The following is a 27,905-nucleotide window of genomic DNA, read 5'->3' on the forward strand; positions in this document are numbered from 1 at the left end:
CCTGTTTTACAGCTGTGTGGTTCCTCAAAGTCCATGAATGTTGCTGGGCAATTCTGTCCTGTGACTAAGAGGTTAAAACTGATGTTACACTGAATCAGCTGGATAAGGCTCAGGTTAGAGAGGCTGACACCTACAAAGTGTAGGCAAGACTCTTTTACTCTCTATTAGTCAGGAGTCACTGTGTTAAATCCAGCAGGATGATGAAGGTATGAGTAGTGTTGAACCAGATGGATTGATGTGGAGACATACATGCAGATTCAGTGATGGGGAGTTACAACTGATGGATGGGTGGCTGCCCAGGGAGGTTGTTTTTCTATTATTTCTGTAATTTATTTAGTGATTGGTTGTGTCCTTCTTGTAAATACTTCTTTTGTTCCTGTTGTGTGCAGTTAAGTGCTTTTAACTCTAAGGCACTGTGCCTACTGCTGCATTTCCCTAAGCTCACCTGAGGGTTATGTGGGAGTGGTTGGAAGGTAAAAATGATGTGAATGGGATGTGACCCAGTTCTTTGGAGTTTCACGGGTCAGCGAGATGCACAAAGATCACAGAGTTGGTGCAACAAGAGGGGGAATATTTAGCTGAAAGATCATCCAGATGTAAAATGTGTTCCCAGATTTCTAATTAAAACCCCTAAATTCTCACCTAGGCAGAAACACGTGTGAGTTGTTGGTTGAGGGATTTAATAGCACTTTGAGCCACTAATTCATTCTCCTTCTGGTTGCAACAATGAGATGGGAATAGTCAACTTTTACAAAAGGATTCACTGCTGGAGGCACCAAAATAGCAATTGCAAGCCTGCTTCCTTGGAGTCTAACTCTAAACTCTGTCCTATCTCCCTCCACGGGGAAAATAATTTGTCCTGCACCAAGAGTACTGGCTATATAGACAGTAATGTTTGTGACAGAGTTATATAAAAAAGTTTAGTGCCAGAAATGTCAAAACATGTGTTCCTTCTTTTCCTCATTCCCTTTAATCCATCTCTGTAGCCTACTCCAGTGGTACACAGCAAACATCATGCAGTTTTCTGCAGATTTTACTCTATAGACTTTGCAGATGTCGTTCTTGTAAGAGTGTGACTGGGTCAGCTCCCTGCATTGCACTTTCATCATGAACAGAGAACTGCCAAGTCACAAGAGTGGGAAAAAACAAGCAGGATGTGTCTGGGCTACTGCCTTCCTCAGATGCTCTGCTGCGGGGATTGCCTCTGCCATCCCAGGGGAGCCTGGATTCCTTTCAGGAAACAGGTTTAACACGCTTGCAAATACCTTCCCCCTGCCACCAATGGCTTTAATTAACTGCAGGGAAATGGCAAAACAAAATCTTTGCATTATTCTCTGGGTTTAATCTGTATCTTGTAGCTACTAGGCCTCAATAAACACTTTCTGAGCAGCTTTTGAGGGAACCAGCTGGCGCTCATCAGGTTTTATGATCAACATCAGTGTGTGCAGGACTGTCGGTAGCAGCCAGGCTTGGTGGCTTTTCGGGGTCAGTCACACTCCAGTGCATCCCATTTGGTTGTCACCTACCCTCAGGGATGAGAAATGAATGACAGCAATCCAACATGGGCTTTCCCACCTTGCCCCTCCCAGCATGGCCATGCTGCTGCTGCATCCTCCTTGCTGAATGAGCTTGGATTGTATTCAGAAGAGGGGTGGAAAAGGAAATGAGGAAAATATCCCCTGACGCCCCAAAAAGGGGTAATCCGGCACCTGGACCAGCTGAATCTGATTTTTATCGGCCATTTATTTAAATGTTTTAAGGAAGGATCCTCCAGTCATTGTAAATAGGATTGGTCCAGTGCAGTTTCTCATCTTCCCAGGGATAGATGCCATCAGAGTTAATACTTAATGCTTAATTTACGAAGTAGTACATTCTTCAGTGCATCAGTTGAACTAAATCCCATCCCTCCTCTGTGCCAAAGCAGAGGTTTGCATCCTGGCAGGGAAGAGGAGGGCAGCATTGCCGAGAATGAGCATCTCTGTAATTCCCTGCTTTTGGAGCCCTTTTATGCCAAGTGAGCAGCAAGAGGAGACCTGAATATGACCAAACAGAAGCAGAGAGTACACAGAGGGGGAAAGGAGAAAAACATGAATGAGCACCAGGAGCCAATGGAGAGCAGAGGGAGCTGAAGGCAGAAATCCCACAGCTTTGCTCCGGGAGAGGAGCAGCCAACAGGGAGACCTCAAAGCTTGAGCTATCCACCAAACAGCAGGGAAGCTGATTTATGCACTGTGATTTTGGCAGGGCTCAGGATGGGGATTACTGAAATTTCTCCAACCTCTAGATCACCACTGCATGGTTTCCTCCTTCCTATTGCAGTTGCTGCCCACCTGTGCAGGGTTCTGGCAGCTTCTCCACCTGCCAGCTCCCGCTGCAGCCCAGTGTTGTAAATGGATAGGCTCTGTGGCATTTCTGAAGGGGAAAAACTGTTGACCCCAGCGAGGCTAATTGCTCTGCCCTTTAAAGGACACCGTCTATTCCATGAAGGATTGAATGACACATGCAAAAGGTGTAATGTGAAAAGTGGTTTTTCCCTACTCGAGCCGTGAGTGCCCAGCAAAGGAACCGCTCTGCAACACATGTGGCTGCCGTGACCCCAGGGCTGTCTTGTGCTCCTCAATCTGCTCACTTCAGAGGCTTTTAGCTACATGGAAATGCCCAGGAGCTTCTCCCTACCCGTTCTGCTTCTCCTGGGATTTGTTACGGTGATTTTAATCAGCAGGTTTCAAAACTGAGCCGTGACAAGTTAAGTCCAAGAGGCTTCAACCAAACCTCAGTGCTGCCCCTCAGCCCCTGGCCTGTCCCATCTCAGTAACACTCTTGAGCATAATTTCCCTGTCAGCTGTTATAATTAGGTGCAAATTAGGTCCAAATTAGGGTTAGGATTAGGGTTAGGATTAACCCTGTTGAGTGTCAGACTCCAATAAATGCACATGCAGATGTGCTTCAGCCCTGCCACGTACAGGAATCAGGCAGCTGTGGTGCAAAGGGCAGGGGCTTGTTCCTGTTCTGTAACTGCCTCAGGGCACACGTTTTGTCTCATGTCTCTGCTAACTGCCATGGAATGGAGGGCTCCTGAGACTCTGGAGTGGATCTGGGAGGAGCTTTAGGGTATCTTAAATACTCCGCCCAAGGGGAAATGAGTTCCTCTGTCAGTCAAAAACTCAAGGGGCTCCTTCCATAGTTTGCCGTGGTGCTTCCCAGACCCCGGGAGCTGGGTATGAGTGTGAATCATGTGTCAAGCAGAGAAATTATGCTCTTCCTTCCCAACAATGGGTATGTGATGACTGCATCCATGATCACCACAGGGAGGTGAAGAGCCATAGGATGTGACCAGCTCACGCAGCAGTCCATGAGGAAGGGCTTACACCAAACCAAAGAGCAGGTGCTTCACAGCCTCTCCAAGTGCAAATGGAAACCCAGGGAATAATTCAGCCTGGTGCACATCACCGTTTATTGGCACAAGCTGGGCTGCAAATAGTTGCACTGAGAACAGGGGCAGAAAAGGTGGGGGAAGAACATGATGTAAACACGAAGCACAGAAAACGTGATGGAGAAGTGATTGCAGAAGAAGACGGGACTTGATCTCCTGCTCCTCCAGCTTGGGGAGCTGCAGCTCATCCAGCACTTCACCCCAAGGTGGGTGATGCTGCCAGTGGGAGGACCAGAGCTGAGATATTTATTTATCTCATTCTGGTGGGATGTTTCTGTTATGAGACAGTGGGGGAGAAATTACAGCGAAAAAACTTCTGGATATATAAATGGGAGTGAAGGAATTTCTGCATGTTCCAGTGCTGCCATAAACCAACTGAAAGATCAAAATCCTGTTGCTCCAGTAAAGCAGCTTAAAACCACCATCATCAGAGACTGGGCATGAGAAACTGAGACCGCTTTGGTTTGTTAATGATTTTCTCCACTGGTTTTCATGCTCTGTTGAGCTGACAGTGATTTTAGAAAATGTGCAGCCCTGGCTGATCAGTACTGATTAATCTTGTACTACAGGGAGCACCGAGACCTGGAAGCTGTGAAGTTTCTGTGATTGGTTACCAGGAAGGAGAAAAGCTCCGATGAGCCTCATTAAATGTTTGAGACTTTTTATTTTGCCATTTTCTGCTTCCATATAGTCACTGTCCTGGTGCTTTGTGCGCAGCTTTGAAGAGTTCTGAAGAGGGGGAAAAGGACTGTGGCCACAAAGCAGTAGAATCAGCTGGTGATTTCAAGCAGGTTCCTGTAAATTTAGGTAGTAATGAACTCCTCAAAATCTCCATTGATTTGGTGGAAGCTGAAATGCAGGTCTGTTGAGCAGAGTGCTTTGCCGTGGACTCTTCCCTTGCTGGTGCAGAGCCCAGCAGAATCCTTCCTCTGCTGCCCTTTGCAGGCTTAAGGAAGATGTAGACTCTGCCCTCATGATGAGTTGTTCGAGAATGCAAATGCTCTGAGTAATTTATTTTCAAAGAAGTTATTTTTTTCTGAAGGGCAGGTTAGACACGTAAAAATACAGTATGTTCCCGAGGCACAGATTTCCATACTGGTGCTGCAAATGAATCTGCCCACTGACACTCCTGCTCCAGGCAGCTCTGTGTGTCTCGTCACAAAGTTTGGTCAAAAATATCTACGTTTCTATAAATGAACTGAATTACTCAGCGTTGACGTGCTCTTGTCAACAATGTGGTGGGTGAGAGCAGCAGGGCCAGCCTCCCTTTTGGCAGCCTATTTTACAAACTGTACAGGTTTTGGGCAGGGAGAGCTCCCATCTGGGAGGAGTCCATGTGGTTCTGGTCCTTGTTGCTGCTTGTGGGTGCAGGTATTTGTCCTCCAGGCACAGCAGCAGCAGAGAGGCTTCATTTTTTTACTGTCTCAAGGGCACTTGTCTTTAATTCTGCAACTATTCAAATAGTGTTATTTGAAAAGCATGATGAATGCTATTCCTGAAAGACAGAAATTAAAAGCAATTGCTGGGACTGAATCTAGGCAAAGCTATGAAATGCAATAGGGAGAGGTCCATCAGGGTGAAAAAGGAGAAACTGAGACAGAAGGAAGCTGGGCACTGACTGTGAGTGAAACCAGGTGCAGACACTGCCTCTTTGTGAAAGTAGATGATATTTATGTATTTATCAGAATTTCCTTTTTCCATCCTCCACTTCTGTTCCCTTCAGGTAATGTCCAATATGTATATAAGGCTGGAACACTATCTTGTTACTTGTGGTATAAATAACTATTTGATTCATTTTTGAGGCCAAAATAAAATAATGCAGATCAGACTTTCATAAAGGACATCTCAGTTTAACAAACACAGCCTGGAGTGCCTTCATGATGGATGCTGAAGAGTCACAGCCTACATACTAAAAATCATTGGAATTACTGATTTCCATGCATCCTCTCTCATCCTTATTGCACCAGTTGGGAGTAAGGTAGAGATAATTTTTTTCCCCCTGCTTTCCCTGTACTTTCCAAGGGCTCTCACTTCAAAAGAATATCTGTATGAGAAGCTGTTATCCTAGACTGACTTTCTACTTGATTTGAATGTGCTAAGGTAGACCACAATTTATTTATACTCCCAGACATCTATATTACAAATCCTGTTGCCAGACCTTAAAAGCAAATTTCAAGCCCAGATCTCTTTTCACAGCCTAAAATTGCACTTGACAGTAGCATTGAGGTAGGTGGGTACTTTTGTTTAATTAGAAATCAAGGTTTTGGACTATTGACTCCTTGCTCAAAGTTTCAGTGAATTGCCCAAGAGTGCAGTTTCAAAGATGTTGTTCAGGCAGTTTGTTTGTCAGGTTTAGTGGATCAGCAAATCCCAGGAATTATCAAGATTCAGCTGTTTTCTGCTTTCACCTCTATTCTTGTCCAACCTAGCAGCAGTTCAAGGACTTAAAAGTGCTCGGAGTGGTGAGATTTAACACCTTGAAATTGTTTCAGCTGTTTGATTTGTCACTACAGAGTCGAACTGACACGTGAAGGCTTCAGTCTGGAGAGATGAAGGACTGCTCTGCGAGATATCATTGTGCAGCTGGCAGGCTTAGCTCAGAGGCTGGAATTCTCCCTGCTGGAAAGGTCAGGCAGCCTTACTTGGTTTAAGGACAGACCCCAGCGCTGCGTTGCACACTTGCACCAAAGAGTTCCCGTCCTGTCCTTTTTCTGCTCCTCCTTTGATAAAGTTGGGGCAATTTAGCTGGAGGAGGAATGATAGGATTAGCTGGCATTATTAATAGCATCCTGTTGTTTCTTCAGAGTTTTTTCCAGGCATCAGAAAACAGCTGCTTTCCAGTGCTGTGTTCTCTGTGGGGCAACAAGGACCCTTTTGACACGCTCGGAGCTACAGTCGCCGGATTGTTTAACAGATCCTGCCCATCTGGCCCCGTGGTTTTGTTTCAGTCAGTGCAAGAATAACAATAGGGAACACAGGATTCCCGTGACAGTCCTGCCTTTCCTGGAGGGCAGGGCTCCTGGAGAGGAAGAGATGATTGTGACATCTCCGCTGCTTATATAGAGTATAATTAGAGATAATAAACTAGAACGGGGCAATAAATCAATTTAAGAAATACAGATGAGGCAGAAATGAGATGGCAAGTCAAACCAAGACATGACACAGGTGAAAAGTTTGCAACAAAAGCTTCTTGCTGCTGCAGTGACAACAGAGGTTGGGCGGGTGTTCAGAGGTGAGGATTGCCCCAATCTCCTTGAGAGAAGGCCTGAGTTGAAAAGACAAGAAGCTGGAATAACATTGGCATTTCCCAAGGGACATACCTGAATGTAGGGATGGTCAACATCCAGGGATCAGTATGGGACTGATAGTGTTCATTATGGAGCTGGGTGATGAGGTGAGCCTGTGTAGCAGCACACACTGGGTGCTGATGACTGAATCCCGAGGGTGGTGGTGGATATGATCTGGAAAATGATCCAGAAATGTGCTGTTATTATCAGTAGGTGAACCACATACTGAGCTGCATCAGGAAGAATAGAGCAATCCAGTCAAGGGAGCTATTATCCCCCTCCCATCCGGTGCTGGTAGTGCTGCACCTGGAACAAGGTGTCAAATTTCTAGTTCCCCCCAAGAGAAAAATGCTGGGAAACTGGATAGGATTTCCCTGGAGGACTATCAAGACGTTTTGGGACCTAGAGCAGATGTTTTGGGATCTGTGAGGAGAGGCTGAGGAAACTGGGCTTTTTTTGTCCAGTGGGGAGAAGACTAATGTGCAGTTTAATAGCAGCTTGCAACTACCTGCAGGGCAATTTCAAAGGCAATAGAGCCAAACCCTTCTTAGTAGTGGCAGGTGGTAAAAGAAGGAGTAAAAGGCGAGAGTTTGTGGCTGAGGAGGGTCAGACTGTTAGCAAAAACTCCCTCAAGAGGGAGGTGTGGCACTGGCACAGGTAACCTAGAGAGGCTGTGGCCTCTCTGTTCTTAGAGATTTTCAAAACTTAGCTGGTGAAAGCCATGGCTGACCTGGTCTTGGCTGATATCAGATCTATTTTGAGTGGGACATAGGAGAAGAGGCCTCCAGGCATCCTTTCCAACCAACATTTCAGTGATGCTCAGTTGTTCAATTGCCAGGAAAGCTGAAGTTGCAAATACCCTGACTGCGCATCTTTCCCCACCCAATTCTCAATTCAGGCACAAAATTGTTCTTGTTCTGATGAAGATTCAAGAATAGACTTAACTTCTTGGGTAGAGGCAGCTGGGGGTGCTTGTACAGCTGGTTTGTATCAGCAGAACAGCAGAAGGAGACACTGTGAGGTCCAGGACCAACACCAATGTATTTGTTGGGCCAACAAAGGCAGCAGGATGTGTGTTTCCCACAGCAGGCACCCAGGCTGCCTTCTCACTATTCCACAGATATTAAGCAACACCTTCAGGGTCCTGGGCAGTTATCAATACCCTCCCAAGCTGAGCAGTGTCTGGGCACCCCCAGCTGCTGCCCCAACTGCGGGGACTGTTTGTTTCCCAGCCCCAGGAATTGCAGTGGGACACGGTTTGTATCAGCTATCTGTCACTATAGCAACTCCTCACTTAACCAGTCCCTGCACTAAAAATAGATCACCTTGATCTCAAGGAAAGAAAACCAAAGGAAATCAAAAGGGGCAGTGGTAGTGAGAGCTGTAGAGTCAGCTGTTGCCTGAAGTCTGGAGCATTTGAAACCTCTTATGAATAATCTATCACATAAAACAAATATTTCAGGGGAATCTGTTTATCCAGAAACCCCTCTGTGTTACTGGGTTCAAAGTTTTAGGAAAGGACATGCCTTGCTTTTTATCAGAGGGCTGTGTTTGCAGTTATCACCCAGCACAGGGGATGCTGAAACCCCTGTGGGATGTTGCTTAACTCGTTTAGACATGTAAGGGATCTTATCTCCCCAGTAAGCAGATCTGCAGCTCTGTCATTAGACCTGATAGCCTCCTGAGCTCCTGTGTATAAGTATCAAAATCCTTACTCATTTATGAAATTGTTACTGGTGTCTGCAGAAGTCTGTGAGGGACCCAAACCTGAAAAAAACTGAATGCTTTTATCGAAGTCACCACCATCTCATGCTGAAGTTAATGGGGGCTGAGTGTTTTGGCACCTCGTAGGGCCCTCTGTAAGGGAAGTGCAAATGAAACTTGATCTTATTTTTCCTCCAAACCCGGCTAGTGCTTGCATCTGAAGAGAACAGAATATATCCTTGTGAAGATAGGGCAGGAGGTGTGAAGGCAAAATAGCAACAAGATGGAAAGCTTGTTAAAGAGCTACAGAAATACCTTTGATGGGAAAAGAACTGAATTTGCGTGAAGACAGCTCATATATCACAGGCAGCACGTGTGACGCTGAGGAAAGGGTTAATTTAGCTTCTGGAGACAACTGGAATTAGCATCGTATATCCAGCATTATCAGTCAGCAAGAGTTTCTTCCTGATAAAGGGACAGATTATTTTAATTACCTTTTTGGGCTGACAGTTTGCAGATGTAGCTGATACTGAAATGTGTAGTTACTTAACTGCCCCTGTCCTTTATATTCTGATTCTTGTTTTTATTTAGTATTATGAATTGTATTTTTTACACTTAGCTAATCTTGCAAGAACTAAGATAAGCAGCTTTCAATAGTGACATGCACCAGCTCAGGAGAATACCTATGCAGCAAGGGAGGGTGAGAGATAGCTCCAATCCCCAATTCCCTCCATCCTTTTCAAGCTTACAGCATATTATTGCAAGGCTAAAATGTAGAATTAGTTCTTATTACATTTTTTGACCTCACTTGAGATCACTGCCTTTACACTATCTGGAGATCTGACCCATATTCCTCACCTCTTCACTGGGTGCTCTTTTTAATCAGCTTTGGAGCTGTGAAGGAACTGCACTGCAAAGTTATTAGAAATCTTAAGCACATTCCCAAACAGCAGGCATGGAGGTGTGAAAACAAAAATGTAGGTTTTGCAAACAGAGGAAGATAATTCACTGAAAAACTCCTGTGATGCAAAGCCCGTGAGCCTACCCCAGGCATGGCTCCAGCCCTCTCTCACTGCATTTTGGGGAGCAAAAGCTTCATCAGCGTGCACATTTGGATGAATGTCTCTAACACACAGTCATTAATGAGGAGGAGATGAGAGCAAATGACCTTTGGTCACTGTATGTGTTCATTCAAAGACTTGTGCAGTCTTACTCAGCCAAGTCTTCTGGAGATGCCTGTTGCCATTACTGCAGGTGATAGCAGTAAAGGCACCAAAAGGCACAAATCCCCCCAAACTGCAGTTCTTGCCAGCAAATGCCCTGTTCAGTGCTTTTACTCCCAGCTGTGGCCTGGCAGCAAATTTGGCACAGTTACAAAATTTGCTGTAGGAAAGAGCAGAGCTCCTGATGCTGGTATTCTCCTTATATGATATTTTCATGACAGTAAACTGTTTTTTACCTCCCTTAGCTGGCAAGATGACTACAAGTGCTTCTTCTACCTCCTAAGAGGCTGCTGCTTCCAAAGGGCTACAGTAAAACTCCTCTTCTTACCCCAGAGCAGGTGACAACTTTCTGTTGCTGTCAGATTTGGGTTTATTTTCTTCCTTTCTAAAAGGATACCAGAGTTTTTCTTTCTATCAGCCAGATCCTTCTTTAAAACTTTATGGAGATCCTTCCTGGTAGCAGTAACAGGAAAACTAGAGCCTATGTGGAGTCTATTTGAACTTAAAACTGAAGGTTGTAAAACAAGCTTCTTATTGTAAATCATCACAACTTTTTTCCCAAAATAAGTACCAGATAAAGACCACAAAGCAAAGCAGCAATAAATCCCTACAAGAAATCCCAGCAGTGTAAACTAACCTTGAGGAGTAGGAAGCTAGTACAGAAAAATACTCAAGACTGACAAAAGTAGTCCTAACTAATGAGACTTGTAGAGAAATGATGATGTTATGGGAGTGAGCTACCAGCTGAAATGAAAGCCTGAAAAACAATGAGTGAGCAACACTCCTTAATATTTAATTACAGAACTCTCTGGGAGATCAAGAGATGCTGCTGCTCTGTTGGAGGGAGCTGGTGAGTGGTCAGGACCTGGAATGATACTCCTGGTGCTTGCTCTCAGCTGAAAATTAGATCTGTGAGGCTACATACATGAAGGGGAAAGTCAGCCTAGACTAGGAAAGAATTAGACTGAAGAAATCATACTAGTGGAGGTTTTTCCTTCTGTGTAGGGAGTCTCACTGCAGCTAATCAGATGCCAAGGCAGGTTTGTGGCACTGCCTGGTCCCAGGGTGAGCACATAGACATGAGTGTGCCTTTGCTGCAGTCCTGCTGTGAAAAACAGCACTGCAGAAGCCAACTTTAAATTAGCTAATAGCCAATTTAAAGGAGAGCAGTAGCCTCCTAACTGCTCCATAATGGAGCTTGTAATTCACCTTGCTTCCCAGGCAAGTCTTGCAGCCGTGCTGACACTGCACACCCAAGTGCTGAGTTTGAAGGTGACTTGGATACATCCTCTCTGCATTGCAGGCAGGATGGTCCCAGCTTGCTTTTTCATCCCCAGCTTCTTTCCTAATAGTAATCAGGAATCCACCAGGTTTGATCCTGTCATTGCTGTTGCACCATCACGTAACTATAAACAGGCCACGTAGTTTTGGACTTGACTCCTTATGCTTCTGGAAACAGCAGCCTGAGCCCCCCTGTTCTAGATTCCAAGATAAACACAAATAGGAGGATTTGACCTCAAAAGGCATTAAATACTCAGCAAGAGTTGGTACTTCTGAAAATCAAATATAATGCCTGATTATTTTTTTTTCACTCCTTCTTTTAAGGCCTTGTCACAGACCCTTCACTAATTGGACTTCAGCACCAGCACATATGAACACATTTAGGTGGCTGAGATGCTTTGGCTGATAACATGCCAAACTTGTCAGCAATTAACAGCAACTCCTTGTCATTGTGTTATTTGCTCAGTTGCAGATCGTGGAGTATCTTTAGAAGATGGGCACTATTATTACAATTTTACAAATGGTAAAGTTTAAGCTGTAAAAAATCAGATGTTTTATTGTAACCATTATGTGGATGGCACGAGAAAAAAAGGCACCTTCTGCTTAGGTGTGAGGTTACATTGCTGTTTTTACTGCTTTGTAACTCATTTTCAGTCAGAGCACAAGAAGGAGTCAGTCATACAGCACAAGGACCAGGTCAGGCCAATTATCCATCCAGTTCAGTCTCTTTCTCTGCCAATTGCCACTAACACAAGTGATGTAAGAACAGGACAGGAGCATAAGGAACACTTCCCGTTGTACTCTCCCAGCCTCCAGCACTACGTGGCTCATATCCTAAGCTAAAGCTGATGTCTGGAAGACTTTGAATAGTTTTCCTTCCAGGAACATGTCCAAATGCATTTCAAAATCAAACTTCTAACACCTTACGACAGCACCTGTTCTGCTGCTTAAAAATGTGATGTATCAGAAGTATTTATTTGTGTTTGTTTTGAGTCTCCCACTTGCTGATTTCATCTGTTCCTGCCTTCCCTGTTGGCCATCTCCATCCCATGTCTATTTTACAGGCTTCTGTCATATTCTTTCCTTGCAGTCATATTTTCCTAAACTGAAGAGTTCCTGTGTACCTTCAATCAACCTCATCAGCCTTTTCTGCATCTTTTCTAGTTTTATTGAGTCCTCTTTGAGGCTGATCAGTAGAAACCCAAGGTCATCTATTGCAACTCAGTCTGTACCTCTGTGTTGTGAAGCTGCCTTTGAGCACAGCCCATAAGTGACCAGTTGGGCAGGAGAAAGCCACCACTGATGCCACACTGGGGCCTGACCAGTAAAGCTTGACCAAAAGAAGATGTTTTTGTTCTGCAGCCCATCCATGTACCTGTGTAGATTATCCACTGTTAGTCAGTCCCTTCTGGTGTGCAACCAGAAGGCATCCCTTGGCCACCCAAGTCGCTGCCTGCCCAAAAGGAAGTGAGCTTGGCCCTTGTGGTGTAGTTTTCTCCATGCTGATTACAAGGAATGGGTACCTTGGCAAGGTGGGACACGTATGTAAGTGGAAAAGCATTTCTTGGCTCACTGATAGGATTAGGAAGGTAGCTTTGTAAGAACTGTAATAAGGCTAGCCAAGAATAGTTCACTGTCTAGGAGATGGGAAAATGATAAACCTGAAAAGTATTATTATGTGATTTATCTATCTGGAAGATTTAACTCAATAGCTGGAATTTTTTTTTGCAAAGAAAGGGCAGAGATCAGACTATGAAGACAAATTCAGCTGTGCACACTACTGTGCCTCTAGAAAAAATAATTCTCTGAAAAGTGGAGTTGTATATTTATTATTTCCTTGGCTTGTGTCTGACTATCTAATCAGTCTTTGTACATGTCAGCAGCACATCCATAATAAGAAGGTGCTGTGTGGATTGTGTGAACTGGAATTAGAGATGTGATAATCAGCAAAACTGTTGGAGGCAATGTAAAGGCTGCCTGGCATTTGCATTCCTCTGGCTGTGGAGAAAACCCTTATAAGTGCAAATGAATTTTCTTTTTTTTTTCCTTCCTGGTATGTTATAACCAAATTGGTCTTGGAGCAGCACTTCCCCAACAGCATACCAGTCCACACTGGAGTGCCTCCATGCCTGGTTAGACCTGCTCCAGTCTGGTGGTGACAGCTGTGCTGCATTCAGCTTTTATGGGAGGTGATGTGGCAGACAGAGGCATAGAGATGTATATATGCCATGGAAAAAATTGCTGGTGTGTATGTAGGCCCACGTTTTTTAAGATGAAGAGATCACAATTAGTATCAGAAAATCTATTTTCCCATCTGTACAACTGATCCATCCCATCAAGATGTTGTGAAAGTAACTAAGAATTACAAAGGGAGCCTCACTTTGTGAACCTTATAGCGCCTCAATGTCCCAAATTGTTGCCCATTCCTTAGCAAGCAATCTGCCAGTCTACCTGGTTATTCTTCTGTCCAGCTTCCAGGTTTTCTGTCTAAATCTGCTCTTTTCTTCCCATATTCTGATTTGCATCACCGTTACAAGGTACGAGGAGAGACCGAAAACAAAAGGCTGATGTTGCAGAGGGAAGGTGTGAAGTGCTGAGCAGGTAAGAGCAAGGTTAGAAGTGATGAGTAGGACAAGTTCAGCTAAGCCTGATCCCAAATTTAATAGCAGCTCTGTATGGCTACCACACCTTTCCTGGCTGCAGGAGGAGAAAGGCATGGGTGAGTCACTGGTGTGTTGCTGTTCAGTCCCCGTGTCCAGCCCCTGCCCATACCCAGTGTCCCTGCTTGTGGAAAGGAAATGAGGCAGAAATAGGTGAGACTTGAAATGCAGAGCTTGTTCACATCAAAGGTTTTTGTGTCAAGAGCTGTTCTGACACCTACACCCGAGGGCAGACATCACTTAGCAAACGATTCTTTAATATATATACTTTTAAACCATTCATGGAAAATATTTATCTATATTCATAAAATAAAGAATTTGACACTGCTCTATACATAAGGAGCATTCTCCTCCCAAAAGCTGTTAGTCAGCCAAACAGAGATGGCAGAATTTTTGCATGTTTTAATGGTTTGGATAACTAAAAGATAGATGAAGTGCCAGCACCTGCAGTGGGGCAGACTTCTGTCCTTTGTTGGGTTACATGACCCAACACAATCACCCTCCAGCCACGGAGAGCTCGATATTCAAGTTCCCAGGGCTACAACTGGGGAGAGGGAGACAGAAATAAACCACTATATGTAGGTGTAAAGGCTTAATGGGACAGATCTGTATCCCTTTTTCAGTTTCTAAAATTCAGCCTTGTTATCCCAGTCCAAACCTCCTCACTGCTCAGTCCATGCTAATACTGGGCTTAGTGGCAGGTGTCTGAGTTCATCCCAGCTCAACTGGCATCTTGAAGAACAGGAAATATGGAAGGAACTTCAAGCCTGCAATTTAGGAAACAGTTTGAAGAGCTCAGAGCTAAGACGCAGGAACACACTGTTCACTGATGGATTGGAAACAGGAACTCACATGGAATTCTTGGATTTATTCCATTATCTAGTGTTAAAACGAACATTTGAGGACAAGAAGATGCAGCAGGCGAAGCTGATTATGTTCTTTGCAATAACATTCTTCATCAAAGTCGCTGAGGAAATGCCTTGCTGTTAAACAGAAATACAAGATGACAAATGTAGCAATACTCTTGAAAAGTAGCAAATCTCGGCTCTGTGTTGCTCACTCAGGCATTGTGAAGGATGTAAGAACAAAAGAGCTGAGCTGTATTCAAATGCAATCTTTTGCAGGGAAGTGATATCATGATGCAGATTGATTCCCTCCTTGCCCTCAGTCTCCCAGAGCTCCTTTGAACCTTGAGAAAAGACTTGGCAAAAGAAATCTGACTGATGCGTTTTTAAAACCCCTTAGAAGAGGCTGTTCAGGAAAATGAGTCACTACAAAAAGAGGAATTACTGTAGCTGGTCAAAATCGGAGTTGTGTGGCTGATGTTTCACCCCAGCTGACTCCTGCTCACACGCAGGAGGTTCTCACTTTGACTGAGGGATGCTCTGAAAGCTGAGCTGCTTTGCTCACTGGGGAATGGGTTGCTGCTGACACTCAAACTGGAGCTGGGAGGGGGCAGATAAATTGCAGAGGAGCTGCTGTTGCTGTTGCTGCTGCTGCTCAAGTCAGTAGGTCTCTGGTTTATTTTGGGTTTTTTTGCTCTCATTCACAGGGAAGAAATCAAATATAGTAAACCCTGGCTAACAGTGGCAGACAGCTCCTACAGGAGAGGGCAAGGAGCACAAGCAGTGCATTTTCAATAGGGCAAGAGGGTAACAAGGTGATGTCTTGAGGGACTGCAGCAGGATGGTGTCAATAATAGGAGAGGCTGACAAGGACTAATTAGATATACACATAATATTACAAAAGATTATGAGCCTGAGCCAGAGACATGAAGGAATTCAGTCAGGATGGATTCAGTATCAAATCAAAATATCAGTATGAAATTTTAAAGTTGCTATTTCAAATTGCACTTTTCTTCTAAGACAGAGGGGACATTTCTGTTGGCTGGCTCACCTTCAGCAGTGTAGTTTGTGAGGAAAGATGCTCCTATTTAAGTTAACATTCCTGATCTCCTGTTTTTCTTGTGTGTGTTTGCATCGTATCACTCATTTAGCCCTGCTTGCTGCTTGAGAAGACTTTTGAGAGTAGACCAGACAAACTACATGTTCTACTTGGGTTACAAAGCAGGTGACCCAGGGCCTGATTTGCTCAAGATGCCTTCAGCTGTATCAGTGCCTGTTTTCTGTGTACATGTCCAAAGAGAGTGTTTTCTGCTCAGGTGTCCCATCAGTATGTGTTTCACATAGGCAGGTGCATTTGCAGAGGTCTTTTGTTCATTTTTCCAATAGAAATAGTTTTATGAAGGGTAGAGGGACAAACACTGAGTTTGTGTTGAGCAGTGATTTAGTTACTAGTGGTAATACGATGTTCTTTTTTTTTTTTTAAATTTACCAACTATTTACAAAATACTACTAATAATTTACATAATTATTAAATATGTTTTAGCTTTACCCATTTACGGAAAGGACATTATTTCAAATAATGACCAACTATAGCATTAAGTGCAGAATGTCTTAGCTGGTTCATTGACTTCATTCAGATTATTTTTACCTCCCAACAATATTAAATGGGTCCAGCTTAGTAAAACACCTGACATTCTGACCCTTTTGGTCCTATTAATCATGGTAGGAATAATGATGTTCTTGCAGTTGGTCTGGTCCCAGGTTCTCAGCACCTTGAATGAACATGGGAACATATGCAGAAGAGTAACATATATGTCTAGCTGTCCTCCTGATACCTTCATCCAGGCCATTCAGAGCAGAGATTTTTTTATCATTTTGAAAAGACTGAAATATCAGGATGTTTGAGATGCTCACCTGAGGGTTTTGCCATGTGTGGTGCTCTTGCCTGTGTGGGTCTCTCCAAAAATCTGTTACTGGAAAGGGATCCTTGTTAGTGCCAACACCTTATCCACAGTCCTTGCCCCATTCTGAGGAGCAGAGTGGGAAGGATTGGAGAGCCAGATGTCTTCCCCACATGCAGTCTCTGTAAGGATTTGAAACCTCAGAGACGTTCCTGGGGAAACTCCATCCCCTACACAGCTTCTGATGTCTCAAGCTGCCAATGTGAGGACATGAGGAAGAGGACCTGGCAGCCCCTCTCCCTGTGGCCAGGCAGGATTTTAACCAGTTTTCCTTGTTGCCATTAAAACTTCATCAATAGCAGCTCTGAAAATTGCATTATTTTTCACTCGTCTGCCTCAGGAAGAGATTTTGAGCACCAGAGTGGAAGAATCATGCAGTTAGGCTCTGGGAGAATGATAAAACCAGAAAATAATGAGGAGTCCCTTGAAATGAGAGCAAATCAGTAACTCCAAGAGGAGTTCACACCTTTTTCATCCCAATGAAGGTTACTGCTGCTCTCGCAGGAGGATGAAAAACCTTAGGAGGAGGCCCATCCACCCCATGACACTTCATTGCTGTGGCCCATCTTTGACAGATGGATGCAGTGGGTTTATGTGTCATTCACAATTAAAGGAACAACTTGGAGTCTAAACACTGTGGTTCTGTAATGGTTTCACATCTTCCACGTAATTTAAAAGCTCCTTCTCTTCCTGAGTCTGCACAAGCAAAGTGGAAAAACAGCAGGATTATACTTGGGAAATGGGAATAAGGTCCAGAATAAGCAAACTGAGAAAGTCTGTTTCTGTACATTAACTTTTGGTTGTGTCAAAAGGGAGAGGAGTCAGTAAGAGAAAGCAGAGAAATTCAGACAGAATGGGATTTTTTTGGGGGTAGTGTCCCTTTAAATGGGACACTATATATTGCTTTTTTAGGAAGGCCAAATGGATACATGAAACAATCCTTAATTTCACAATGATGACAGATATGGCTAAGCACACAGAGAGGAAACTAACTTTTTTTTTTTAATGCATTTTGTTGGCTCACTTTGAGGAAATCTGATGGACAGTGTGAGTGTGTCTGCCTCTAACACTCTGTGATGACACACAGGCACCTTGCAGGTGTGCTGAGTAGGCTTTAATTTAGTTAAATCAGGTAACCCTGTGGCAGGGAGCTCTCTGAATAAATACCCCAAGGTGCTGGCAGGCTTGGTGACTGTGTGGTTGCATTTTCATGTCTCTTGGTTGTGGTGCAGACATGCTCTTTATTGCAGTCAGCATGTTGTTTGCCAAGATTTTTTTTGTTTTGTGAATTTTAAAAGGATGCTCAAGAAGGTGTTCTGCTGAGTTTCAGGTGACTGGGATTGCCATGTCAGATCAGGATGTTAGTGCATACACAGCTCAGACAAAAGAGAGGGGAAATTAAGGCTTTAGATTGTGTTGATCAGAGCTTGCTGAGTGATCTTGGGTAAATCAGATAAAAATTTTCCCGTTCAGGTGCTGGCAGTTAATTTCCTAAAGCCCTGTGGAAATGCCAGAACAGTCTTCAGTGGTACAGTGGAATCTCTAAATCCAGTGAGAGCCCAGTTTCTTAGCTAAGGCCCTGGGGCAATTATATAAATTATTTCTATGGATTTGGGTGTCAGATCAAGTTTACAGTTCTTATCTTAACCTCTCTGTTTGCCTAGCTGGCAAAACTGTGAAAGAGTGAGCTCCCTGCTGCAAGGCTACGTTTGGTAAGAGTGCTAAATGTGGAGGGAGAGCCTCATTTAGCAACAGTATCACTACATTCACCATTATCACCAATATTGCCTAATTTAATTTACCTGAGAGATCTGAAGATTTATTGATCTGAGACAAATATGAAATGATGGTTGATGCATTGTAAGGCTTTTGGTAAAGGAGCTGTTATTTGCTCTCCCTTTGCTGCATCCCCAGTGAGTTTTGAATCATCCTGCAGTTCTGGGAATGAATCTGCAGCTGCAGTGTCCTCTGCTGTAGGAATTTCATTAGGGAGAGGCAGCTGTGCTGGAGCTCATGGACCTTATTTTACCAGTGCAGTCAGTGAGGGAGAGTCAGGACACAACCAGGAATCCAAAAATCGAAGTGCTGATGCTTCCAGAAAGGAGGTGTTGGTAGCACAGGTAGTAATGCAGTGTGTCACCAAACAACAACAGCAACAAACATGTTTTCTTCCCCAGAGTACAGATTTCTGAAACTTTTCTGAAAAGGAGATGGAAATATCAGACTCACAGAACCCGGAAAGAAAGGAGCAGAAACTGCGAAAGTCGTTTGGGTTTTTGTTTTTTGGTTTTTGTTTTTTTGCTTTCTAGTTCCCTGTATTTCATTCTAATGATTTATTGGGCTGTGGAAGGTACGTGGGTGAGTTCTCGGCATCCACCTATAAAAATCTGAACTGGTCCTGTCAGTGCTCAGTAGCTGACACAGAGTCTCCTTCTATTCAGCCTTTCATCTCCTGATAGAAGAGGTTTGCGGGTGGTTGGTTTCCTGTCCTGCCTTCTTTGGCACATGCTGAGCATGACTCTTCCAAGAGCAGAATCAACGTGAATCAAGCTCATGTGATGCTTGAACCTGAAATGCTCGAGTTACGGATCACAAACTTGTAGGGTTTTGAAACCTATGGTCTAATTTTAGGTATAAAATATATGTGATCAGGCTTTCCTGTTGTCATATGATTTCAACCCAAATAATATGCCATGTTGGGCACAGAATTTTAGGTCTGTGTAGGGAATGGTAACACACATGAGCCTAAAGCAGTGTGGGATGTGGCTGCACACAAGTTACTGGTGACAGAGCAGGGACGCCCCATCTAATGATGTCACCCGTTGTGCTTTTCAGTGAGTTATTGTGTGTCCATGTGTTTTTAATGCTGTAAATAAATGTAGGTTTTCATGCTATTAAAAATCACAGCAGAATTTCTGGGCTTGGCTTTTCAGCACTGTAAAAGCTCCCTCATCTGAGTAACTCACAGGGGGACTATTCATAGCAAGGACTGCTTCTACCAGCTCTAAGGATTGCTGTTTTATTTTGCATAAACCTTGCCACACAGACAGGACAGGGAGCATCTGTCCTGCTAACATTATGGAATTCAACTTTTTATAGGGGATTATATTGAAACATAGGCATGGGGGTTGATGAGTCAGAGGTGGCAATGAGTAGAGGGGCTTCAGGGCAGAAATGTATGGCTATTTCTTACTCCGGGATCACATTTGCCTGTGATTGCTGTTATAACTCTCTTCTCAGAAGATGTAACAGGAGTTAAATTTAATTCCCTGTTTACAAAGCATCAAACTACTGTTCCCTCTACATATCCACAGTTCAAAATCGTCAGAGTTACTTTAATCTTTTTTTTCGACCCTTGTTAAATACACAGGGTCTGGCAGGCTGGGTTTCAGGATTTTCTATGACTGGGTGTTGAATTCTTGGTACTGTTTGGAGTATTGGAGCCTGGCAGTTATCTGTGGCTGTCTGACAAACACTTGCTTGTCTTCAACTGTTCCCACAGGCAGCTTTGCTTGATTTCCATGAGGGTTTTTTTGGCAGCCACTTAGATCTAAGAATACATTATCAGTCTCAGCCTGGGTGCAGCCTGGTTTAAAAGTTATGGGGATCTGGACTATCTGGAGAGAGGAAAGGTGAGAATCTCCTCTGTGGGCTGGTGAGCAACAGAGATGATCCAGGGCCATGGCAAGTGTTTTGGTGGCTGTAGTTGTCTTTATCCTTTTGTGAGAGCATCCTTATCCCATCAGCATGAACCCAGAGCAGCCATAAAGTTGATGAAAGGAAAAAATGATTTGCCATGGTAATACCTCTTTCCCAGAATTCTCTATCCCAGAAGCATGAACACAAAGACCTTGACAGGGAAGGGGAAGGTTTGAATGCACCTCTCTGCCCTCAGCCAAGTTTTGGCTTGTTTAGTCCGTCTCTGCCCCATCTTTGCTGCTGTGGAGGGCAGTGATGTCTCTTGCAGAGTCTCTCTGTGTCTTGCTCTTCCCAAACTGCATTTGCCTGCTTTTATGAAGACCTTTCACCTCTGTGTCTAGTGGGTTTGGCCACGTGCGAAGTCCTCAGCACAGAGCAAGAAATGTAAAAATTGCAGGTTTAACCTCAAGTTGCTTCACCCAGGCATGTTCTGAGCCCAGGTGTCTCTTTGCCATGGAATGGTATAATATTTATCCCACTGCAGCAAGGCTGCCAAGCCACGTGACTTGGCAGTGGGACATGCACGCAAATTATTCTTTGACATATTTGGAGAGGCGCACCCACCAGGCATCATGTTTGCCCACATTTGAAAGAGTCTTGATTTAAACAAGAGGGATTACAACACTCAGTGTTCAGTTTCAGGCTGCAGGAGTGATTTCAATTAATTAAATGGCACTGGGACAAGTTTGGGAGTTGTGTAAGTGTGTAAAGTGGAATATAAAGGGATCGTGGAAAAGCATCTCAGTGCAGTTGGGAAATGAGTGAGGCGCCTTCACAGCCCCTTTCTGGTGAGCATTTTGGTGCTCAGGGTTTAGAGCAGTGCTCTTATATGTAGTGGCAATCAATTAGACAAATACTGCATGAATTTAAAAGTATTTCCACTGTTTGTAGGCTTCCTCTTGTTGACTTCTTATGGAGTTGAATTCCATAATCCTTCCACTAATGCACAGAATACCCTTTGTACTGGCTGGTGGGACTGTGATTGTGTCTTCTTATTCTCCACATTTTTTTTTTAATATCATAGACATTAAATCTGCCTTTCTTTTTCAGTTTCTTCAGTACACCTTATGGGACATCAGAAAAAATGCTTTTCTTCTTTTTCTTGGACATGGCTGCATACTAAAGTCCCCAAAATTTGCTTCTCTAGTGTAGTTTTACTCATGGGAAGTCTCAAAGATGTCCAGCCTGGGTTTTTACATGTAATGGTTGCAAATCTGTGCTCTGAAAACCCAAGTTATGATTTATTTTTTTTTAATTTGCTTATATCCATGTGTGCACCTGTTCAGATAACAGGTACAGGCGGCTGGAAGTTGGCCTGTAAGTCTGGTAACAAATCAAGTCTCACAGCCAAATCAAAATGCTGTCCCTGGTCATAACTGAGGTAACAACACACACTGCTATAGAAACCTGATGCATGCATGGAAAAGACCAGCTACACTTAAGAAGGGGGGGAAAACCCAACTCTGAATACAATAGTTTAAGTTATTCTGAATTTTAAAATACTGGGGAGTAAAAGTGGCAAAGATTGTGCAAGTCAGATGTGAACAACTTTCTTTGTAAGTTACTCTGGGCAGGAACTGGCCAGAGTAGGTAAGTCAAATAAGTTGATAACTTGCTTGGTGTCAAGGTAAAGTTCACTGGCCCTCTCTCTATTGATTTTTATTGGGATTTAGATCAAGACCTTTGCTTGTGAGTGAACTGAGAGAAGGAATCAATCACAAACCGTTTCCCCTCTCCTGAAGTACAGCTTCACTAATTAACGACAATGATTAAACGTATCAGCTTGTTTACCGCTTGTTCAACCAGTTTTGAATATGTGGAGCACATTTCAGTGTTGCTTAGACGATGTAATAGTTCATTTTGCATTTCCCCAATATTTTTTGTATAAAACTCAAGTGTGACATAGCAAGTCATAAATCATCGCTGTGTGTTGTAGGTAAGAAATGTCACCAGGATTCACAGAAGGGGAAGCAGAATCAGAGGCAAATAAGCTTGAGGAGCTGGGATGCTCTTTAATTTCCTTCATTTTTTATCCTACACCATTATTTCAACTAAAAATTTGCAAGTACTTGTGAGCAGTGATTTTTGTGATCATAACTCATAGATGATTACTGAGTTATGATCATATTATGTACAATGTAAGTCTGATTCTCGCTTCATAAGTAGGTATAAATCAGGAGTAAGTTGAGATATTTCTTTTTCATATGTGTATATAAATGAGAAAAGGAATCAAAAACAAGTTATGAAACAGAATTACCAAGTCTAAATTTATTGCAGCTTATTGAATCCATAGTCTCTAATGACCCTGGGTTATGGAATCATGTTGCTTTAGAAAAGCTCTAATTTTATGTCTTTAAAAAAAAAAAGGAAACAAAAATCATTTTTTTTTTCCTCATTGGAATTTACAGCCCCTTTGGGTGGAGAGGAATACTGGAAAAGACTTAATGTCTCAAAAGAAGAAAATGCAGATAGCGATCCTGACATTTATAGGTTTAAATACCATGGCACTTATGAGGGTTTAGCTGGTGATTTTTTTTTTTGTGGCATTTGAAACCAGTCTTAGTGATGAATATAATGATGAATATAATGTGCACAGTAGGACCATATGCATTAAAATAGCTGTATAGTCCCAAAGGAATTTTGTTTGTTTAATCCTGGGACGTGTCAATGGAAAACCAAGCAACCAAAGCAGAAGTTGGCTTCGTTGTCAGAGCTGCATGGTACAGGCACAGCTTTGGGCACAGAACTTTGCAAATACTGGCTCTTGGTCCTGGTTGTGCAATGCTCAAGCAAAGGAGCTGAGCTGCCTGTGATGCCAATAAATGAATGAGTTAAAGTTGGATCAGCTTGTGGAACATCTACGTCTAATCCAGTGCTTTGGTAGCTCTGCTGTGGCCATATCAAGGCCACTTGTAACAACAGAGCTATTGAAATGCTGGCTTGTGTTTACACTGGAGAGGAGAACGGTGTGTTGGTGTTGCTATGCCATGCTCAGAGTGCGAGATGCAGTGTTTGTGCCAGCGGGTCTGGAATGCCCTGAGCAAAACAAGGTGTTTGGGAGCATGTTCAGCTTGGCCACACTGTGGTGCTATGGCCAGCAGGAGTCACAGTTCTCAGAAATGACAGTCTTCCCTTGTGCCTGTGAAAAATAGATACACACAGCCTAAGAACCCAAGCCCAGATTAGTTACATTGACTTACTAATGCATAAATGACCCCTTGTAAATCCCAGAGGGAATTTTTTTTTTTTTTTTTTTAAGGAATGCTGAGCAAGGGCAGCAACTCAGTTTGGAAATCGCAGGAAAAAGAACACCCTCAACTTGAGCAGAATGGCTGGGGAGATTTTTAGGCCTGCTCACAGAAGGGGAGGTGGACCATCCTCAGTCAGCAAGGGTAATGTCCATATCAGAGGCAAGGCATGAAGATGCTCTAGGAGTAGGACTGGGACAGGGGGAAATGAAAATAGCATATGTGCTTTGTTATTGAAATGTGTATGTTTTATGGATGTTAATGTAAGCAAGAAAGTTCCATGGCATTTCAATAAAATCCACCTATTTCTGTCAGCAGCACAGACCTGTACACTGTAGGTCTGCACTCGTGTGGGAGAACTGGGAAGCTCAGGTACCACCTGGAGTAAGGAGAGATCAAATGAGAATCTGTTTCATTATCCAGCTGGGATGAAATATACGGAAGATGGAAAGCAGATCAGATCTGAAAGCTCCCTAAGGCAAGACAGCTTGTCTTTAGGAAAACCCAACCAACCAAACAAAGCCACGATTATCCACGTTACAGACCAGAGGCATCCCATGTGTTGCCATCATGATAAGCATGTGCTTTTCCCATGAATTTCTGTGACACGTTCCGTTTTACTCGTTATCTGCAAGTTGGCCTCTCACGGAGCCAAATATTTGAGCAGGAGTCATCTCCATGGTGTTAGAGGGATCTGATTAGCAACCCAAGTGCAAACAGGGGCAGCTGAGTCAATGGCAGAGCTGACCCCAGCAGCCTGCCAGGAAGGGGCAGCTTCACATTCCAGCTCAGCACGGTGGGAACTTGGCCAGCCCTGGCTGCCCAGGAAAAGTCATGAATTAATGCATGTCTCTGCTGAGGAATGGGGATGGCATTGCTGGGGCCTCTCGGAAGGGAAGGGAATGGACTAGTTTGTGCTCCTGCTTCCCATTCAAAGAGCAACTTCTAACCTCTGGGAGCACATAAATGCTGGTTTTGTAAACTGAGATGTGTAGGTTGTTATTTTGGTCTACATCTCGTTGTGGATAATGCTCTACATATTTGATGTAAATGGTACAATGGGTCTGACTCCAAGAGAACTGTGTAGCTCAAGGGATAAATTGCATCTCTGTTCTCAGGGGAGTGAGAAATGCTGCTCTGGTTAAGTCTCATGCAAGCTAATTTCTGCAGAGCCCGATGTATTCTCCTGCTGATGTCTTGCCTTTGTTGGGTTTTGTTTCACATGATTAATTAACCACACTGCTACTTCCAAGCACCTGAGACCCCTTTGAAGTTGCAGTTTGATCAACTGATACGCAGTTTGCCACAGGTATAAACAACCTTATTGCATTAAACTGACACTTTCAGTAGTTTCTACAGCCAGAAAACTTATCTCGGAAGAGCTTCTCCCTGCTGAATCATGACTCCATGTTCTAGCAGTGTCTTCACCACCAAATGTTGGCTTTGGTCTTTAAAAGTGCCTGTTGTTCTAAGCCAACGTATTATTGCTTTTAAGAGATAAAACATGCGTTGCCACGTGTTTAAAGCAGTTGTGTTGGCAAATAACTTTCTCTCCAGAAAGCAAGAAAACTGCAGCCTGGAAGGGATCTATGCAGTGGTTAATAATCTGCTATAGAAGAGCTTTATCATGAGGGGTTTGGCTATTTTTAATCTGCAAAGCGCTCAGTATTTGTGGTGGCATAGCTGATCCATGGCAGTATTGCAGAGCTGAATGGATGTGTTTGTATTTGATGCCAATTCTTCTGGGATTTGCAGAAATCTGGCTCTGTGCTTTGAGCCATCTGACCTTCCCATCCTTTGGCAAGGCCAGCACACATGTAGGTGATGCCACCAGGGAGAGCGATGGTGAGAGCACATTGTGCTCCTGCTTCCTCTTCCCCAGCAAATCATGGGAGCAGGAGCACCATGAGTGCTGGGACAGAGGGGAAAGGAGGAGGTTTGTTAATAGAGTCCAGTAATCCCCACAGGCATAAAGGAGGACACAGCAGAGTCAGCGTTTTCAGCCCTGTAATCTTCACGAGGGAATGAAATCCCGCAAGGACAGCACCTGGTTCCCAGCAAGATCCCCATCTCTGCTAATGATGTCATCAAAGACACACATTTTCTGCCAGTGCAATTGCATTATTATTATTTCCAACCTTAGTTCTGAAATTGAGTCCTGTTCACTGAGTGCTGGAGGAGGGATTGACAGGTGAGGAGGAGAAGTGGGGGAAGAGAAAAGGGAACAGTAAAGAAAAGCCTGCAAGCAGCAGGAAAAGGGACCCTTCCCCTCCTCAGCATCATTGCTCTGTAAAAAAGAAGAAGAGCCTTCTGGGGAGCCAGAGAAAGCCCTTGACTAAAGATTTTACATATGTCTGAAAGGCCACTGGAAGAGCCCAGAGCTGAGTGAAAGAGGGGTGAAGTAGCCATGGATGACTGAATATTGAGGCATTTCCTGCACCCTCTGCATCATATATTGCTGGCAGACGGTCTCCCCGTGTTCAGCACACATTTCTCCTTTCTTATTTAACTGAGGTAAATCCCCCGTGTCAGCCAAACCAAACGGCTCCAAGCACGAGAGAGGAAACCCAGCTCCGCAGGGAAGGGGAGAAGGAGAGAAAGGCAATCAAGGGGTAGGACTGAGCCAGTCTTCCTTGATCACATTGTGGCACGTGGCAGGGAATCACAGGGTCCCCGACTGTGTGTCCTCCCATCTACGGCAGCCGTCCACATGTCTGTCACACTCTGACACTGGATCTGCAGCAACTGTTGCTCCAGCAGCTGCTGGCATGTACTTATCATCAGGGGTGTTGGAAACAGAGCCAGAGCAAAATGTCATGAAAACTCCAGCTCTGGACACCAACAAGAGAAAAATGGAGAAGGATTTATCAATGTGAACGAAAACGACGTGTTGGATATTTTTTTAAGCACAGGTTTGGAATATCTTCTTTTGGATTTTGTTTGATTTCAGACGACAGTCAAAGGAGTGAAAGAAAATATAGTTGGTAATGTGTTCTGTTGTTCCTGCGCGGGTTTATTTCTACCTGTGTCTTGCACTCTGCCATAGTATGAAGGTGTGCAGTGGCTGGGAACCCTGTCCCCACTGATGGGACATGGGGCATGGAGAAGCACGGTCACAGGTTTGTGCCATTGACATTAACTCTGCAATGACAGAGTTACATAATTATGCCCTTTGGGGATCCTTTTTCTTTTTGCATACTGCTGAGGGACTATCACAGATTGTGCCTTGTTTACCTTGGCCATTTTAGTGGCAGAGTTCGCTCTGGTTGATATCCAGTTTGTTTCTGTAGCACTTGCCTCCTCCCAGGGCCAGCTGTGCCCCAGCCCCCTGCCCAGGTCTGATTGTTTTCCTTCACACTAAATAGTTTTGATTCACTGTCAGAGTCCCTTAATTTCATTGTGGCTTTGTTTACCGAGATAAAGCAACACACTCAGAGCCCAGAGTAACACAAATAATTGTAATTTTGGGGAAACTGGCCCCCCAGCTCCTGGGATCTCAACCTTCCCACTCTACCTGCTCGGTACCAGTGGTACCAACACACCCAACTCCCATCTTGTCTTGGTTTAAACATACAACCACTCTTGCTGCTACTACATTTAAATGGAAGTCAGTGCCTTCTCCAAAAACTGTGCTTGCTGGTCATAATCTTGTAAAGTTTCAGGTCTGGGTTAAGAAGTTGCTTTCACCCAAACTCCAGGACTTTGTGGAGTGGCAGCCTGGCACAGTCTGTGCTTGGCACAGGGCTGAGGTAGGCAGGGCTGAGGCAAACGCTATCACAGATCCCACACTTGGCTTCACATGGTGTGAATACCTTGGGCATAAGCTCTGCAGTGCTAGTGGCCAGCCACGTGATGGTCCAAAGGAATCAGCTGGCCTGGGCTGGTGTTCAGCTTGTACAGACTGTGGTCCAGCCCAGATACAGCTGAGTTGTTCCAAGCTGGATCCCGTTCAAGTTCAGCAGAGCTTCAGGGAGATGCTTCGTGTTCAATCCTGCATCATGAAAAAGTTTCGGGTCTAGCTACTTTCCCCAAAGCAGTGACTGAATTGCTTTTACAGCGGTGAAACTTCGGCAGAGTACATCTGTTTAATCAATGCAATAGTTGGTTTAAAAAGAAAAAAAAGGAAAAAAAGTCTTCTTGTGGCCACAGTTTTACACTGTGATAAAACGAGTGAAAATGAACTGCTGAAGCCCCTTGATGTGCCAAGAACCTTTAAGGATAAATTTAAAGGAGAGAGCCATGAGCACTACTTAGTACTATCCTGTCCTCTCTTGAAAGAAGAATACTGAAGAACTTCCTGATGTCCTTTGCAGTCAACCTGTAAGTTCATGGCTAATAGGAGTTAGGGATCATATGTTCATGCTGTCTCTGCAGTGTCATCTATTTTTCTGGGGGTGTCAGAAAAAATAGAAGCTTGGGAAAGCAAAGGATGTGGTTTTCTTGGCAAGTACAGTCTGCTCATCTTATGTCCTCTTAATCTGGACTGGAAGGAGTAGACACCAGTCCCCTTTCCTCACCGGTTTTTGCAAGAGCTGGGTCTGCTAATGTGTTGTCAGCCACAAAT

At 43.9% G+C, this 27,905-nt stretch overlaps 1 protein-coding gene across 7 annotated transcripts in view; it reads left to right on the forward strand.

Annotated features, from left to right (window-relative positions):
* Nucleotides 1-27,905, forward strand: part of PRKAG2 (protein kinase AMP-activated non-catalytic subunit gamma 2) — a 209,568-nt gene that overhangs the window by 100,585 nt on the left and 81,078 nt on the right. The gene's annotated exons all lie outside the window — the stretch shown is intronic.

Source organism: Manacus candei, unplaced genomic scaffold (genome assembly GCF_025592945.1).
Source record: "Manacus candei isolate 608988 ecotype Guabito, Panama unplaced genomic scaffold, ASM2559294v1 h1tg000094l, whole genome shotgun sequence".
In the NCBI taxonomy this organism is placed as follows: Eukaryota; Metazoa; Chordata; class Aves; order Passeriformes; family Pipridae; genus Manacus; species Manacus candei.